This window comes from Eubalaena glacialis, chromosome 19 (genome assembly GCF_028564815.1).
Source record: "Eubalaena glacialis isolate mEubGla1 chromosome 19, mEubGla1.1.hap2.+ XY, whole genome shotgun sequence".
NCBI lineage: Eukaryota > Metazoa > Chordata > Mammalia > Artiodactyla > Balaenidae > Eubalaena > Eubalaena glacialis.
This window is the reverse complement of record NC_083734.1, coordinates 7,349,141-7,367,299: the sequence shown is the minus strand read 5'-3', so window position 1 is coordinate 7,367,299 and position 18,159 is coordinate 7,349,141. Positions and strand designations below refer to the sequence as shown.

The 18,159-nt window shown below is 44.3% G+C and overlaps 1 protein-coding gene across 6 annotated transcripts in view; it reads left to right on the top strand.

Annotated features, from left to right (window-relative positions):
• Positions 1-18,159, top strand: part of ADPRM (ADP-ribose/CDP-alcohol diphosphatase, manganese dependent) — a 339,223-nt gene that overhangs the window by 161,394 nt on the left and 159,670 nt on the right. For all 6 annotated transcript variants that reach the window (XR_009698315.1, XR_009698314.1, XR_009698316.1 and 3 more), the window contains exon 5: positions 16,659-16,726. The gene's annotated coding sequence lies outside the window, so the exon portion shown is untranslated. The remainder of the gene's footprint in view (positions 1-16,658; positions 16,727-18,159) is intronic.

The following is an 18,159-nucleotide window of genomic DNA, read 5'->3' as shown; positions in this document are numbered from 1 at the left end:
GTAGCTAAAAGCAGAGGTGGAACGATCTGGTTAAGTGAATGCTTGAGAATATGGAAATTCCTAGGACAAGTTAATTTGGGCATGTCTATGCCATACTTTTTTTTTTTTTTCTTTTTTTAAACAGAGGTAAGTAAGGCATCAATCTGATCCTTAAGGACTTAACACAGCTTAGGGTCTGGAAACCATGATCCTTTTTATCATAGGACCTTGAACATGCTAGTTATATACCCTTAATTCATTCTGTACTTATCATTCACAGCAATGTGATTTATATGTCACCAATTATTCAATGTTTGTCTGCTTACTAGGGTGTAAGCTCCATGGGGACAGGAATCATTCATTCCACAAATAACTGTAACTCACCTGTACACATTCCAGCCACTATCCTGAGTCTAGCCTGTCTCCTAGAATACCCATTCTTGTTCCAGGGATGGGAATAAAGGGTATTACTACTAAATGTGGTGGTTTGGTGGCATTCAAGCAGAGGCCTGAAAAAAGTGAGGGACCATGTCATGAAGGTATCTGGAGGAAGAGCATTTTGGGAAAAGGGAACAGAAAGTACAATGGCTCTGAGGCTGGAACATGCTTGGTAGATTCAAGAAACAGCAAGGAGACCAATGTTACTGATGCAGAATGATCCAGTTCTCGAGTGGTGGAAAATGAAATCAGAGAGGGTCAGAGGTGGCCCTGGCTATTACTCTGAGCACGACTGGAAGCTACTTTTGATCAGAATTCAAGTATTTTCCTGTTTGCCATGTGAACAGACTGTCATGGGGGCAAAGGTGGAGGCAAGGATGTGCTATGTCACAATCCAGGTGAGCGTAGCTTGGACTAAGGTGGTAAGAAGCAGATGCTCTACATATTCTGAAGGTAAAGTGTTGAGCAAAGTACCAGGCACCAGTTATCAGTCCCAGAGGAGGACTCTAAACCCTTCTTCCCATTGCATCTTGGTATTGGAGTCGCCAAGGAAAACACAGCATAGTCAAGCTCTGGACGGAATAACGCTTTACTTACGTAGGGAAGAGACAGAGCAAGATCAGATCCAGTTGTGTGTGTCGGTCCCTCATGGCTATCAGGTCCCCACAAGCAGCTGACACAGGGCGACTGGCCTACACATCCCTCTAGTGCCACAGTGGAAGGACCCCAACCTCTCCCCCATGTTGCCTGAAATACTGAAAGCTGGAGGTATGCCTGAGGGCTGTTGATGTACATGCTTAAGTGGAACAAAGGAACAGTCATTGTGCATGAAACACGAAAAGATATTCCCGCTCAAGGTGATAAGCCTGGCACAGGGTGTAGGGGCTCCATCTCTTGGTAAGGAAGTGTTCCAGGCCCAAGGTTCATTCTTCTGTGGCCAAGTGTGGGTTAAAAGACTGTGCATGAGACCTCCTTTCCCAGCACCATCTACAGGATTTGTTGTTTGAGTGTTGGGAGTGAGGAAAAGAGAGGAGGAAGGAATGACTTCAAGGTTTTGGATGGAAGCATTGAGGTACTAATTACTGAAAACTGTGCAAGATCATGTGTGTGTGTGTCTGTGTCTGTGCACGTTGGGGACAAATCAGGAGTTGGGTTTTGTTCATGTAGAGTTTGAGGTGCCTATTAGAAATCCAACTGAGATGTAGAGTTGAGCTGAGACGTCTGGAATTCAGGGGAGAGGTCCAGCTGGAGATAGAATTGTGGAAGCCACCAGTGTAAATGCCATGAGACTGGATGAGGTCCCTGGACAGGAAGGTTGACAGATAAAAGAAAGCTGAGGGCTGAGTCCAGGGTGCTCCAAAGTTTCGGGGTCTGGGATATGGGCAGGGGCCAGGAGAGAAGACCAAGAAGAAGCAGTCAGTGTTGTAGAAGGAAAACCTAGAGAGAAGAGCATCCTGGAAGCAAGTCATAAAAAAGTTTCAGAGAAAAGGGAGGGACAAACTTTGTCAAATGTTTCTGAGGCTACGTAAGGTGAAGACCGAGAATTGACCGTTGGATTTGGTAAACTAGAAGTTATTGATGACCTGGGTAAGAACTATGGTGGAGTGATGGGGTGGTAATTCAGGGAAGATTGGGTTCAAGAGAAAAGGGGAGGAGAGAACATGGAAACAACTGTAGTTAAGGAGATCAGAGAAATGGGGTGGGAGCTGGAAGGGATTGGAGGGGCAGGAAGGCTTTTTTTTATGGCTGATGGAAATGATCAAGAAGAGAGAGAAAATCCAATGATGCAGGGAAGGGGGTGATTGACTGATAATGACTTTGGTATGGAAAAGAGAATGAGGCTATGGAATTCAAACAGAGGGGCTGGCCTTAGAGAGGAGCCTTTCCATTCATCCATGGTAATTCAAGGCAAGACAAACTATAGGGGCCAGATGCCCTGAAGTTGGTAGATGAGTTGGCGGGAGGCTGTGAAATTCTCTTCAGAGCAAGCTCAGTTGCTTGGATGAAGATTCAGAATAGTTAGGGTGAAATTTCATAAGGGTTGTGTTTTTTCCAGGTGAGTATTAGGGAGAGAGGAAGAAAGGATTTGGAGTACATGCTAGAGAGTCATGATAATATTGTGTATTTGAATGTAAGCAGAGTAAAAAAAAAAAAAAAGTAAGGATATGAAGGAATTGAGGGATAGTAAAAAGGTGGTAATGATCAGGTGGTCAGACAGGGGTCAATCATTTTTGGAACTGGCAAACTAAAGATGAGAGACAGTGGTTGGAAAGTAGGATCCTTAGAATTAAGATAATGGAGGAGTGAATGACCTGTATGGAAAGGTCTAGGGTGTGGCCACAGGAGGGAGTGGCCGAGTTAGGATGAGTTAGAATGGGAAGAGAGGAGGTCGTGGAACTGCAAGTCAAGGGCATTGCAAGGATTTTCTCAATGGAAAGTGAAATTCCTGAGATCAGAACTGACAATGAGCAGGTGCTCAGATCTTGTAGGAATGAGGGGAACGACCCGGGATCTCTGGATGACTACAATAAGGAAGCATAGTGGAATATTCAGTCTGGCAGTATGACCTTCAAAACCAAGAGTGGTGGGGGGCAATGGTATAGAAGATGAATAGAGAGCAGGGAGGACCCCCCCCCCAAGGCCTAGTGGAACAAGGGGTATGGGAATGAAAAAAATAGCCACTTCTTGAGAGGATGACAGAGGAAGCCGTGTCCTTAGCAGGAGTTTCGAGCTTTTCTTAGTGGTGGATTCTAGACCCAAACAGATTTGGACTCGTCCTAGTGCTGCCTCCCTGGGGTGGCCCAGATTGCCCCTTTTTGGAGGCATCTTCTCTCCTACCAAAGACCATTCTGTGACGCAGTGTATCACAGTTGTTCCGTGCACAGGCTTTGGAGTTCAACTGCCTTGATTCAAATCCTGTACTCCCGCTCCCCTGCTTATTAACTCCATGAACTTAGGCTAATCGATTCACCTTTCCGTGCCTAAGTTTCCTCATCAGAAAATAGGCGTGGTAATGGCTTTAATTATGGGGTTGTTGTGAAGATTAATGGAATCGATATAGGTACAGTGCTTGGAACAGTGCCTAGAACATGGTTAAGTGTGCATACTAGTTTTTGCTAATAGTATGATTATTTTTAAAATTAATCTTCTGCTCGGTTCCTTGTTCTGGAACAGGCTCCTTGTTCTGTTAGGACAGAAAGGTGAAGAAAATGTTTAGAGATGCAACCGAAGATATAGAGATTTTGCTGATAATGGACCATGAGTTCCAGAGGACCCAATGAGAGGATCTGGGGAGCTAGGGGTAGTCAGGTTAGGAGATGGACAGAGGTTTAAGTGAGGAGAGGCAGGGTGATGAGGGTTGAGTTTAGGAAGCCTTAGGGCTTCCTGTGCAGAAGTGAGCAGAGATCAAAAGCCAGATGGAATCAGTCCTGTTGGGGTCTCAGGTAAGAAGGGAGGGGGACAGGGAGCCCTGGGATTTCCTGCAGGTCAGCTGGGGAAAGGCAAGGCTGGGTGAGGGGAGATATCGCCTGGACAGTACAGAACTCAGGGGCTCCCTCTTCACTTCTGCCAGTGGACGTCGTTAGCGTGGTTCATGGCTCTGTCCCTGGCGACTAGCATCATATGCTTGGCGGGAGGAGAACCCCTCTACATCCTTGCTCAAGAAACGAAAGATGCTTCTGGGGATCAACACGTGAGTTTTCCCGCCAGCCCAGCCTCTTCCAACACCTCACACTACCCTCTTGGAAGCCTGTTTAATCCCTTGCTCAGATTTCCTCTGAATTGCACCAGGCATCTCATCACGGCTCTGTACCTGTGATTGTGTTGCTTGTAGATAGTTGTACTTGTAGCTCACCTCACCCACAGCTGAGATAAAAGGTGTCATATAATGTTCCCAAAGCCGCCTCTCTCGTTGCCTGAGCAGGTGCTACTGCTGCAGAATTACCAAAGATGTTAAAATTGAGGCCATAAGGACTTGTTGAGCATTGTCATTTTCTTATGGGACAGATAGTTCCTATTTTCCTTGGCTCGACGCTCACGATTTCGTCAGACACGAAGCCCTCCCGCTGCCATCAACCCCGTGGCTGCACGGCTATCTGCTCTTGGGTTAACTCTGATGAGGTCGTCGAAGTCCCGGGTCCTAGGGGACAGCACTGCTGTAGACAGCAATCCAGGGATCGCAGCCTGGATAGAAAGTTACCCACAGGCATATGCTGTTTGGCTCTCATAGTGATCAGGAAATTTCGTGTAAAATTCCAGACTTCCGGCTCTTTTTGGAAAATCAGGAGACCCAGCCACAAGGACTCTGGGATCCTACATGGCAACCGTTGGCTGGAGTTGAGTCGTGGCGCCCCCTGCAGACAGAGCACATGCTCTCTGCATCACTAGAGGACCCCTGCACGTGTGCTCCTTGGGGCTGTAACATTCGTGCTACGGGTCTGCTTCTCCTACAGGCACTGGCATTTATAACTCGAGCTACTCAACCTGGGTAAAGGGCCATCTGAGGGCATGTGCAGAGTATAAAGTAATCTGTGAATGATTAATGAGTGCATGGAATATTGATGTGAGGCCAGTGAACAGCACTCGGACTCTTCCTGGCTGTTAGTGAGAGTAAACAACTTACATAATCTCTTTAAAAAAAAAAGCAAAGACCTAACTAATTGACATATTCTGCTCTTCCTGGAAATTTTAGACTTAAATCAGAAGCATGGGAAACTATGGCTTAAACTCTTACCTTATTCTTGAGAAAACCGTGGTTATCAAAGTAGAAAAGTGCCTGATTCTTTCCCAGGATAGTGGAGAATTTCACAGCTCCCTTATTCTTTCATGCTGTAGCAACACCAATTATCACCTGCTGGACTCTTCAAGGTGTGTGTGTGTGTGTGTGTGTGTGTGTGTGTGTGTGTGTTTTGCCACCCAGAGCTTTTGGGAACAGGTAGTGGAGTTTTGCATGTTTTGTGACAGCAGTGTAAAAAATTGAACAGTCTCGTAACAGAGGTTATTTTTTTCCCCCTGAGAACAGCTGTCTCTCACTAGCTGGGATCTTGAGCAAGTTATTTAACCTCCTCGGTTTTTGCCTCTCTACCTCTGAGGGTAATGGTTTCATCTCACAATGTTTTTGTGAGGGTTAAATCTAACGTTCTACGTGCAAGTGCCTGGCATGGAGCCTTCCGCTGAGAAGGTTCTAAAGAGAGTATTTCTGTTCAGGGCATTCACAAGAAAAGACCCTGAGCGGAGCGGGAACCCCGGGGGATGCTGACACAATGAACCCCCAAAAGCCCAGACTGAGAACGGTGGTCTGAAGGATGGGGATGTTCTGCCTGATGGAAGAAGCACAGACGGACCGGAGAGAGGGCAGCTGTGCATCTGCGGATGTGACTTACCAGCCCACGGAGGTTTCTCTTCCTTTAAGAACCAGGTTTAAAGCATTGCTGCTCAAAGCAGTAATTTCCCCTGGGCAACAAGTGAAGAAAAATTCTTTGGCCACAACTCTCTGACTCTGATGTCTATTTGCTTGCGGCCATTTCCCCGAGGGAGGTGGCCCCATCAGCTTGGGTTTTCTAAAATGGTCCAGATCCCTCCTTCCCCAGTAGTCATCAACCTTGACAAGTAACAGGTGTTTGTGGAGCACCTTCTCATGGCCTGGTGCTGCTTTAGGTTCCAGGATACAATGATGATCAAGACATGCCTTTGCCCTTAAATAGCTGACAGTCTAGTGGAGGAGATAAATAGGGAAACAGACAGTTAAATACAGCCTGATAAGTGGTACAACTGGGGTTCACTCAGGATGCCGTGGAAGTTCATGGAAGGACAATGAAATCAATTTGGGAAAATTCGGGAAGCCTTTCTGGGAGATGTAAGTTCAAGTTGAGACGTGAAGGATATGTAGAGATAGCCAGGCCCATTAAGGCAGAGGGAGAAGCTTGTGCAAAGGCCCCGGGGCAAGACAATATGGTGGGTTTAGAGCCCTCCTGGTGGTCTTCCTGACTATGGGACTGGTCAAGGGAGCAAGGCCCCATCGTGAAAAGCTTTGTTTGTCATACTAAGGACTTTGAACTTGATCCTTGAATTTTTCCAGCCATCCCAACATTTGGGGGCCCAGTCTACATCTCTGAGATGGCTTCACATACCCAGAAGTGGCACATACATAGCTCCCCTTTTGAAATGCACAGTCACACTATCTGTCACCTGGTCAGGGATGGCTGCATTCCTGATAGAGAAAGAAGATGACCTAGGCACATACATTTCCCACTTTCAGGGGCAGGTACCATTCACATATGTTCCACGGTCAGAACAATGTACCCCAAATTTTGGTTTGCACAAACTAGAATTTATATATACAGCATTAAACGTTTATATAAAATTTATATACAAAATTTTATATACAGCCTGCTGCTCTTGCTGTTATCACTGACCTACCTGTTCTCACATCTTTGAGCTCTCAGGTGTTTAAAATATTGTAAGTGTTCATTCCATAGACCTCCAACTCAGGTTTGCAAAGTAAAGGGTAAGGCTCTTATTTTTCCATAACTGAATTTGGGTTCTGTCTCCAGTTCCACACCTCTGTCCATGGAAACTCAATGGCAGTCATTCCAGGACAAACTCAACCCATTCAAGGTTTTCTCGATTCATTCACAGTTCTCCCCTTTCTTCTTTCCTCCATGATTGAACCTAATTTCCAGGAGACTTGAGGGCTGTCCAGGAGTTGGGAGTGGCGTTTGGTTCTAGGCCATTACGTCTTCTCTTCTACAGCTACCACGATGGCCTCACTCTCATTGGCCCTGATTGTCACTGCCCATCCTTGCCAGGCTCCTTTGGGATGTCTGAGCCTTCATCTTTTCCCTAGTGGTTGGTCCATAAAGGTCACTCTGAATCTCCACGAGCTGACCAGGGGCCACTAGGGCCCACCAGCCCTAAAGATTGAATGAGAAGCATTCAGTCTCTCGCCTTCCCATGTGGAGCCTGACGGGTCAGGCTCATTTCGCTAGACCCTGGAGTCAGTTCTCCATCCCTGTGGCTCCATGGAAGGATACAGGTGGAGAGTCCCGAGACCCCGTTCACTTTCCTAGGCCCTGCTCAGCATGGAAGCTGTGATTCTGTCTGCTCTTGAACTTACGGTACTCCTCCGTCCCTATAGACTTGACCTCAAAGGGGCAAGACAGGAGCGCCACCTCAGGACCGCTCATAATTTCCCGCTTTTCTCACTTTAGGGGATTTTAATATAATATGAATGGTGGTAAAACTGGCTCTAACCAATCATGAATTCTTCTTGCTTACTTTTTTGGAAATAAACTTTCTGTGCTGGGTTTTTATGGGCTCTGCTTTGGAACTCCAATATCTCTCTCTCTCAGGCTTTTGCCTCTGCCTTGGGTTCAAACATTCATTTTGAAACGTGAAAGCTGAGCATGGATTTATTTATTTTTTCCCTTCTTTACCGTTGTGACAACCTTCCTCAAAGGCATTTGGAATAGAACAGTCGCACTGTTGGTCAATGGAAGGTAGAGATAAAGGAGTAGCCAGCAAAACTCCCATGGGCTTTACCTCCAGAATAGAAGTATCCTTCCGCAGCAGGGTTACCCATCGTGTGCAATAAACAGGGAGCACTTGTCTGATTTGAGATCTGCAAGGAGACTACAGCAGGAAGAGGATGAGCTGGGTGCTGTCCATGGTCTAGAACGCCAGGGGCAAAGGATCCGCTTACTTTCTTCCCTACTAAAACCACTAAACATAAAATAAATAAGCAACAAAGATGTACTGTATAGCATAGGGAATCATACCAATATCTTGCAATAACCTATAATGGAATAAAATCTGCAAAAAAAACCCACAAAAAAAACCCTGAATCACTTTGCTGTGCATGTGAAACACAATATTGTAAATCAACTGCACTTCAATAAAAAAAGAATAAAATCTCACATAAATGAAAACAAGGCATATCAGAAGGCAAGTGCATGACAGAAATGCTATGCTAGCAAAAACGTCTGCTGAAACCTCTATTTCTATCTCTTTCTCTGTCTCTATCTCTGCCTCCATCTCTATTTCAACTCTTTACAAGCCTGTGCACCCAGGAGAATGTGATAGTTGCTGCTTACTGTACCCTCTAGAGGCAAAAGAATGGCCAACCCAGTTGTGTCCAGTGAACCCACTGCAGAGTTAGACCAAAGCACGCCAGCTGCTTCCTGGTTGCTTTCTCAGCCTGGTGTTTGGATCTGGGAGCGTTCTATCCACAGGGCTCGTGGGAACAGGATCCCAGCACACAGTGTAGAGGGGAAATCTCTTGGTCCTCATTGCAGTGTGTTTGTGGATGTCTAATGCATATCAGAGACTTCTTTTTCACTTGTTTTCCAAGGTTGGGCATGAGAGTTGTCAGTTTGTTTGCTTGCTTCTTTTTAATGTTAACTGGGAGAGTTGAGCCTTGATCAGAGAGAGCATAGGATGGTCTAAAGTAGAAAAGTCCTCGGATCAGCCTCAGAGGTTGAGCTCATTGTGAACCCAAAACTCAAAGGATAACATTCTAGCTTTAAATGCAAAGTTTACCTTCAAGTGACTGGGTCATCCTTGATCCCTGGAGGTCTCTGTGCTGTTCTGGGCCAGAATGGGTGTCTTACATCACAAATCAGGTTTATTGGTCTCTGGTGCTGGTGTGCTGTAAAGAGTTAATCCAGAGGGCGTGGGATGCTTCAACCCTGCACATTCCAAAGAAAGAATGGCCCTTGACCAGAGAGATCTTCTAAGTCCTCGGAGTATTCTGCTTGACAAGAGTGTTTTTGTATACCTGGGGCCTTGGGCTACCCCAGTTAGTTTATGGCTACAATGTGATTTATAATGAATGTGTGCCTTTGTTTGCCTGGGGCCCTGGGCCATGCTGTATCAGTTTGACCTCTGGAAGTGCTGAAGACAGGGTAGCTAAGGTCAGTCATGTGGGTATTGCGTGCCTAGGTGACTGACTCCCAAGAAAAACCTTGGACATGAAAGCTCAGGTAAGCTTCCCTGGCTGGCAGTACTTCCCAGGTGCTATCACACATCATTACTGGGAGGATTACGTCCTGTTTGTGCTACGCTACTGAGAGAGGGCAGCTGGAAGGCCATGTCTGGTTTCTCCTGGACTCTGCCCTGTGTACCTCTTTCCTTTGCAAATTTGAGTCTGTATCCTTTCATGTCATAAACCATAATCATGAGTGTCAGAGCTTTCCTGAGTTCTATGAGTCCTTCTGGTGAATCACTGAACCTGAGGATGGTCTTGGGAGCCCCTGACCCAACTGGGAACCTTTCAAAGGGAGAGATGCCACTTCTTGCCAAATTTCAGAGTTTCCACGGCCCTTGCAAAATTTTTTCCAGTTGGCTTCAGGCTGGTTCTTCCTCACATGAACCCTTCTGGACAGTTAAATTTTCCTGTGATTCTGAGGTCCCTGACTCCTGGCCCTCTGACCCTTGTTGTTGAGTCATTCAACTTTCCAGTCACAGATTGCTCTGACGTCCTCAGCCGCAATGACTCAACTTCCATTCACTTCAGCAATCCACGTCCACTTCCACCTCCTATACCTTGTTCATCACTTGGGACGGCTCAACCTACAGAACGATATGATCAGAAATTTAGCAGTACAACCTCTTTGGGCCAGGTGTGTAAGAGCATGAGTTTTGGGGTTAGTCAAGTCCAGAGTAACTTAACTTCCTTGAGCTGTAGTTACTTTTCTGTAAAGTGAGAGAGGACCCAATGGAACCATACACGTAAAGCTCTTAGTTAATGCCTGGTGCATACATGCCTGGGATTACAATAAGAGCTACTGTTATCAAGCTTGTGATGGTTAACTTTATGTGCCAATTTGACTGGGCCATAGGATGCCCAGATATCTGCTTAAATATCATTTCTGCCTGTGAGGATGTTCCCAGAAGAGATCAGCATTTGAATCTGTGGACTCAGTAAAGCCGATGGCCCTCCTCAATATGGGTGGGCATCATCCAATGCCCATGGGCATTGATTCAGGGGCCTGAATAGAAGAAAAAGGCAGAGGAAGGTGGCCTTTTTTCTCTCTGCCTGACTGCTTAAACTGAGACATTGGTCTTCTCCTGGCAGTGGCCGTAGACTCACAATCCTGGCTCTCCAAGTTCTCAGGCTTTCAGACTTGGAATGGAACTACAGCGCCATTTTCCTGGGGCTCCAGCTTGAAATCGGCAGGTCACAGGACTTCTTAGCTTCCATAATTGCATGAGTCAGTTCCTTCTAATGAGACTTATTATAAGGAATTGGTTCTGTTTCTCTAGAGCACCTTGACTAATACAAAGCCTTATGGCTACGTGCTGGATATATTTGACACCTGATTTTGCAGGCTGAGAGTCAGACCTCTCTTGGCCTTGCCCATCTCCCCTTCTTAGGCTAGATTTAATCACCCATCTCTTCAAGGGCCTCTCATCCCATCCCTCCTCACGCTCATCTCCTTGTCCTCCTTCCACAGCTGCACCTCCGTCCCCAGTGCTGTGTCAATCCAAATACTTGTTTTCACTCTCCCTGGCCCGGGGCTGCTGGACAATACTTGGGAAAAAGCACATCACCATGCTGAAGTGGTTCCATTACACATTTATGAGCCTCTCAGCCTCTGCTGGGCCGCCACTGCTGCTCGCTCATCTTTTAATTATCTCTAGTTGACCTTCTCTTGCTTTCTCTTCAGCGGCTGCCCCTGACCTCCACCCCCTCCACCCAACCCACCATCACCTCCTCATTCCCAGCTCATGGGGAAGCTGGGGCTCTACAGAGATAATGGAGACCCTCAGAGACAATCTATCTCATGTATGCCCCTGGGTCTTCTTAATTTGTCTATATTTTTACCTATATTTGCTTCCTTCATGATTCTATTTGAAGGAGTTATTACTCATCGCCAAAGTTAACCTTTCTAGCAGTAACTGCTGACTCCTTTGCTTCCTGTTTTTTTCTCTAGAAAAAATTTAATTCCATCTCTCATATATCCTCCTTCTCGCTCTCTCTCATTCTCTCTCTCTTTCTCCCCACCACCCCCCCCAAACCCCAGGCTTTTCTCCCTGATATACAAGTATGCCCACACTTCCTCTGCCTCATCCTTTTCCCTTTTCTTTCTACACTGCTTATCTTTCAAGATCTGCCCCATGGGTCCCTATCTTCCCACTGCCTAAGTAGTTCCTACTTGCTCTGTCAAGTGGTCCTTGCCTTTGCTGCCCAGTGGAACCCTATGGGGGCCTAACTCATTCATTTTTAAATTTCTGGTTCCCAACAGACATCCTAGAACACTGCAAGAGGCCAGTGGGCATCTGCTAGTGGAACCAGGAAGGATGATGTGTGGGTGGTCCAGAGAGAAAGGAAGAGTAGGAGCAGGGACACGATGGCACTCTGCGGAGGGAGAGCAGGACTTGGCATCTGTGTGTCACGTGAAGCAAGGACTAGAGTTGCTCACAAAATCTTCCTTGCTCCGGGTGTCGGGGGACAGAATGCTGAGCCTGTGTCTGACATAATATGTTATATATTATGGTTTTACGCTTGTGTGCTGGGAAGGAGCAGAATTGGATTATCTCCCTGCCCCAGGAAATAGCCATGTAGTAAGCGGTAATGGGATCAACGTGCACGGACTGAAATTCTCTATAAACCCCCAGGGAAAAGAGCCGTGGGAAGAATTCTCTCTCAGGGAGAAGGTGTGTGGGCCTCAACGTTGGGGATAAAGAGAGACCTGTTAAATCAGGTGACGGCTTCGGGAGCTGCCAGAACAGAAGGTGGTGCCAGAGCCCCGCAGGCTGGACCACTTTTCCACCTGCCTCTCTGGCCAGTTATGCTAAGTGAGATTCTCTCCTGGTGTAAGAGGGACGTTACCAGCCCTTTCTTCAGGGCTGCACAAAGCTGCACAAAGCTTCTTTCCTTTTTTCTTCCCACTTCTTTTTACTCACTGGCACTTCTGTGTCTTCGATTTTTTGCCCACATTGCCGTTACAGCAACTTTCAACCATATAATGTCGTAGATATTTGGCATTGAGGATTTAACACTAGTGACTTCTACTTTAGGCATCGTATCCCAAAAAGCCATGGCATGGAGTAGTTTGTCATGTTGCTAAAGTATGAGTCTGTATGACCTGCTCTGTAATGGGGGGGGGGGGCGGGAGTTAGTTAGCAAGTTCGTGAGTCTGGTCAACTGCCCAACCTATGCATTTCATTATTGCTTTTTTATTCATTCATTCGACAGATATTTTTTGAGTGTCTAGTATATGCCAGCCCCTACGTTATGATGCTAGGTTGGCGATAAAGTGGAGAATGAAAAGGTTCTCTGCTCCCGTGGACTGTACCTTTGGGAGGAGGATGAGGGGAGGGAAGAAGAATAAACAAAACAATTAATTTCATGTGGTGATATGTTCTATGAAGAAAATAAAGCCGGGTGATGTGATGGAAAGTGAGAGAGAGAGGTGAGCATTGGAAAGGAGCCCTGCCCACTGCGGTGTTATTCACAGCAGCCAAAAGGTGGAAGCAACCCACGTGTACATCAGTGGATGGATGGATAAACAAAATGTTGTGTATTCATAAAATGGAATATTATTCAGCCATAAAAAGGAATGGAATTCTGATACACGCTACGATGTGGATGAATCTTGAAAACGTTATGCTAAATGAAATAAGCCAATACAAAAGGGTAAATATTGCATGATTCCATTTATATGAATACTTAGAAAAGGCAAATTCGTAGAGACAGAGAGTGGACTAGAGATTACCAGGGGCTGGAGGAAGGGGGAAGTGGGGAGTCGTTTCTTGGTGGGTACAGAGTTTCTGTTTGGGGTGATGAAAAAGTTTTGGAAAGAGGCAGTGGTGGAGGTCACACAACACTGTGAATGTACTTCATGCCACTGATTTGTACACTTAAAAATGGCAAGTTTTGTGTTACATATATTTTACCACAGTTTAAAAAAAGAGGAAGGAGGGAGATTTGCAGTGAAGAGAGGAGCCGCCATGTGAAGATGGGGGGAGGGGACCATCCTGCTGGAAGGAACATCAAGGGCAAAGATGGCAAGGCAGGAAAGAGCTCGGATTGTTTTTGGTTCTCCATTGCTTTGTGCATAGTAATGATCGTGACGTGTTAAAGATGTTTCTTTGTTAAAAAAAAAAAAGCTTCAGAAAGGAAGTTGATGGTCACTGCTGGCGGGGGTAGTGAAGAGGTTTAAAAGCAATGGTACGGACGAGTTTGGGGATTTTCAGAGCTCTCCAAATGCCTTCCTCAGGAAGGCAGAGAGTCCTCTGCAGCTCTCGGTTTGCAGGTCCAGCCTCCCATCCAGCTGTGAGCATCTTGATGCTGCCCAAGGTTGTACTGTTTCAATTCTGTGCCTCCTACACTTGTATTTGGTGAGTGATGGGTGATTAAGTAGACGACCTGGGAGTCATTTACATGTGGGACTATGTAGGTTAACAGTGCTAAACCAGCAAGCAGGAGAAATGGATTTTCAGCCTAGTTCCGCCGTTAACTAGTTGTGTGTGTATAGATAAATGGCTTAGTCTCTCTGGGCTTCAGATTCTTCCTCCATAAAATGCATGCTTTGGACAAGATTAGAGAAAACAGATATATAATACACATATTCCTTTTCACATGTCTGACAGTAGAGCCAGATAGTGATGTGTGGATACCCCAGGCCTGATTGGCCCTCCTCCAAGCCAATATTCCTTACAATTTTTTTCAGTATTTACTTGCCTGGGGAGGTGGAAGAGGTTAAAAGCAACTGATTTTTTTTTTTGTACTAATAAAAATTGTATTTATGAATTTACTTCAACAAGGCAAAGCAGAATCACTGAAAAGTTGTTTGTGTGTGTGTGTTCTTGTTTCCTCTTTGGGTTTCTTTAGTCCACTTTAACGTGTATATAATAAAATAAATTTCTTCTTCTGAGAAAAAGGCACTATATCATGGGATATTTAGATTGAGATTTTAAGTTCACTGGGACTGCCTGAGAAAGTTGTAAGAGGTTTCAGTAGAGCTGGGCTTTTAAAATTTTCGTGTCAGGATTCTGTCTGCTTTGGTGGGAGTGGGAAAAATCATATTTAACTGGTTGATCTCAGTGATGTTTTAGTGTTCATTTTGGATCAGCATTTCCCAACAGCTGCCCCAAAGGCCTGGAACTCCCTTAGCTGTCCAGGGCAGACATTGCTAACGGATCACAGCACTCCTTCCTGTAGAGCCCAGATGGGACTCCAGCTTTCTCGCCACCACTTCCAGTTATGGATTCTATTGGCCATCCTCGGGCTGGGTGGATGCTGTGATTCCTTTTGACCTCAGTGTTGTAGAACTCTGTGATCTGAAATTTTGCATGATTTAAAAGTAATCACCGTTTGTCTGGGACCTAAGTAACTGACGTGTAATTTGGTTTCAGACATGTTGATGTTTATGTAAATGTTTGTGTAGAAGAAAATGATGTTGGAAGCTAGAAAAATCCCTCCTAGACATCTTTACTGGTTTTATAGCATTTAAAAGAAGTGACAATTGAAGGAAGTTTTATGGAAATATTCTGGGCTACTGTCAACTAGTATGGAGAGCAACTGAAGACCTAGAATTCAGAGGGTGGTCCTAGAACCTTCACGGAAGGAAGACCTTGCTTTTCAGGAACCAAACAGCTTTAGCAATGCATTGAGGTAGGAAATGATCTAGGAAGATCTGTTGACAACTGCAAAGGCTTTATTTATGTGAACTACACCAAGTGCCAATCAAAATTAGGTTGAACTTTGAAATAGCCAATGCTGTAGCAGAATAGCTTTTGCTCCCAAAGGCTGACAATGAGAGTATTTAAGGGAGATGAACACAAGCTTTAGAGATTTAAAAAACATGGTTTTGAATCCTGACTCCTGCAATTACTTGCTGTGGGACCTTGAAATAAGTAATTCATTATCTTTGAGTCTGTTTGCTTATCTGGGCAATGAAGATACTTATCACTTAACTTTCGGCATGTGGTGAGGCTTAAATAAGGTATCAGTGGTGACACCTGCTGAGACCCAGAGCAGGCATGGAAATACCACCTGGGTAATTGCATCAAGCATGAGGAGTGCTTCACGGACACTTTCCAGTAAGGGGTCTGTGGTCGGGGCACCACGAGGGCACTGATGAACTTGGAACCAGAAATTGGGTCTGTGGAGGAGAAACACGAATCAGCTGTACAACCCAATAGGAAAACAATATCAAGAGGCAAATCACAACTTAATCAAGGAAATGAAAATGGATACAATGTGTTTTGATCAAACGGGGCGGGGGGGGAGGGGAAGATTATCCTACCGTTGGGATTATGAATCGGCATGGCCATTTGGAAAGGCAGTTTGAAAGTTTTGTCAAATTCCACTCAGCAGTGTACCCGTCCTCCCCTATATGATGGTTCTGCCCTACACAAACCACCAGAAGAGGAGGAAACCCTTGCCATGGTTTATTTATTCTTTATAAGTTACAAAGTCCTGTCATATGACATGTGCATTCATCTATTTGTAATTTATTACCTATTGGAGTGTAAGCTCAGTGAGGTCAGTGTCTTTGTCTCTCATGTTCATAAACATACCATCATGAAATGCAGAACATGAGTGTATAGAAAAGATTCTAGAAAGTTCTAGAGAGAGAAGAAAAAAAAACCTTTCATATGAATCATAACAGCAAATCAGAAAATATGTTGTGTTTAAACATACATAAATGATACCCTACTGTATGCATTATTCTGCAGCTTGCTTTTTCAGTCAGCATTTGGCTTGCAGGTCTAGCCATATAGGTACTTAGAGATCTACAGCTATTCTGTGTAACTTCAGATTCTGTCATCACTGCATTATTGCAGGGGTAGCAAACTCAAATTCTACAGAGGTTATGCAGGACACCTAAATGTGAGGCAGCCTTGGAGGAAGACGTGTTATAATCAAACATTACGCCTGCGTAATTACATGGCCATATAAAATGTTGTATATGCCAACTAAAATCACCAAACAGAACATTTACCAAGGTTATATTTTGCCTAAGAACTAGCAGTTTGTGAACTTTGCTGTTGTTTTCTCATACTTAATGTTATGGGTAATCTTTTATGGGTAACCATTGGTATTTTAGGTTATTTCCTCTTTCCCTCCCAAATTAGGACTAACTTGGGTTACAAATTTGGGGATTAACTTGAGAACACAGAAGACAGGAAAAGGAAGATCGAAATGTCAGTTGCATTTCTTAAAGCTGATTGGAGAAAGTGATTTTAGATCTGTGGCCAAAGGGACTTACAGTCTCTCCTCTTGATTTTGACAGAATCACGGGCAGAGTCACAGTACACCTGCACATCTCCACCTGAGGGCTGGACTCCTACCACTTGGCAGGTAAGGAGACAGGGTGCATACTTTTTATAGCTTATGAATTTGACCAGACAGCAGTAGGGGCTGAGCCAGGCATGCTCAGTTCCCTCTTTCAAAAGCAAATATCAGATAAAGCACTGCTCTTATGCGAAGAAATTAGTAGAGGTGGAGAGAAAAGCTAGGAGTGTTATCCTCACAGAAGTTCCTCTTCACTGAAAGCATGAGACTAGTAGGGAGGTTGATTCCCTTAATAGATAACCAACATTTTGTCTCTGGAAACTTCCCTTCCTCCTCCTCCTCCTCCTCCTCCTCCTCCTCCTCCTTCTCCTTCTCTCTCTCTCATGTAACACATTTAACTAAGACAACTCTTGATCTTGGTTTCTTTTCATTAATTTTTCCAGCTACATGGAGAAAACCTTTTCATTGCTAGCTTTTGGTATTTCTTTGAGTCATGGATTCTTTCTTCTGATACATCTTTGATTACTGTTTTTATTCTATTAGTTTTGATCTGTTCTCTGATTCATTATCATTTCTCTTACAATTTTCAACTCTTTGTTTTAAAAATATGTTGATTTCCGTAGGTTTTTTTCATCCCCTCTCATACCTTCATTTTCCTCCTGAAATTCATGTCTCCAGCCCAGACTTCTGTCCTAAGCTTCAGATACATATATCCAATTGTTGTCAAGTTCAATGTATCAAAAAGAAGTTCTTTTTAAAAATTATTATTTTTTAAATTTATTTTTAAAAATTGAAGTATAGTTGATTTACAATATTGTGTTAATTTCAGGTATACAGCAAAGTGATTTGGTTATACATATATATGTATATGTCTATATTCTTTTTTCTATTCTTTTTCATTATAGTTTATTACAAGATATTGAATATATTCCCTGTGCTGTACAGTAAATCCTTGTTGTTTATCTATTTTATATATAGGAGTGTGCATCTGTTAATCCCATACTCCCAATCTATCCCTCCCCCACCTTTCCCTTTGGTAACCGTAAGTTTGTTTTCTATGTCTGTGACTCTGTTTCTGTTTTGTAAATAAGTTTATTTGTACTATTTTTTAGATTCCACATGTAAGTGATATCATATGATATTTGCCTTTCTCTGCCTGACTTACTTCACTTAGTATGATAATCTCTAGGTCCATCCACATTGCTGCAAATGGTATTATTTCATTCTTTTTTTTATGGCTGAGTAATATTCCGTTGTATATATGTACTACATCTTCTTTATCCATTCATCTGTCAATGGATACTTAGGTTGCTTCCGTGTCTTGGCTACTGCAAATAGTGCTGCTATGAATATTGGGGTGAGTGTATCTCAAAAGGAAGTTCTTATCTTCCTCTTACAACTTGTTCCTTCTCCTGACTTACAGCCTATATACCCTTTAAACCACGTGGATTGAAAAATCATGTCTTCTTTTTAGGGTTCGTTGAGAATATTAGATGAGA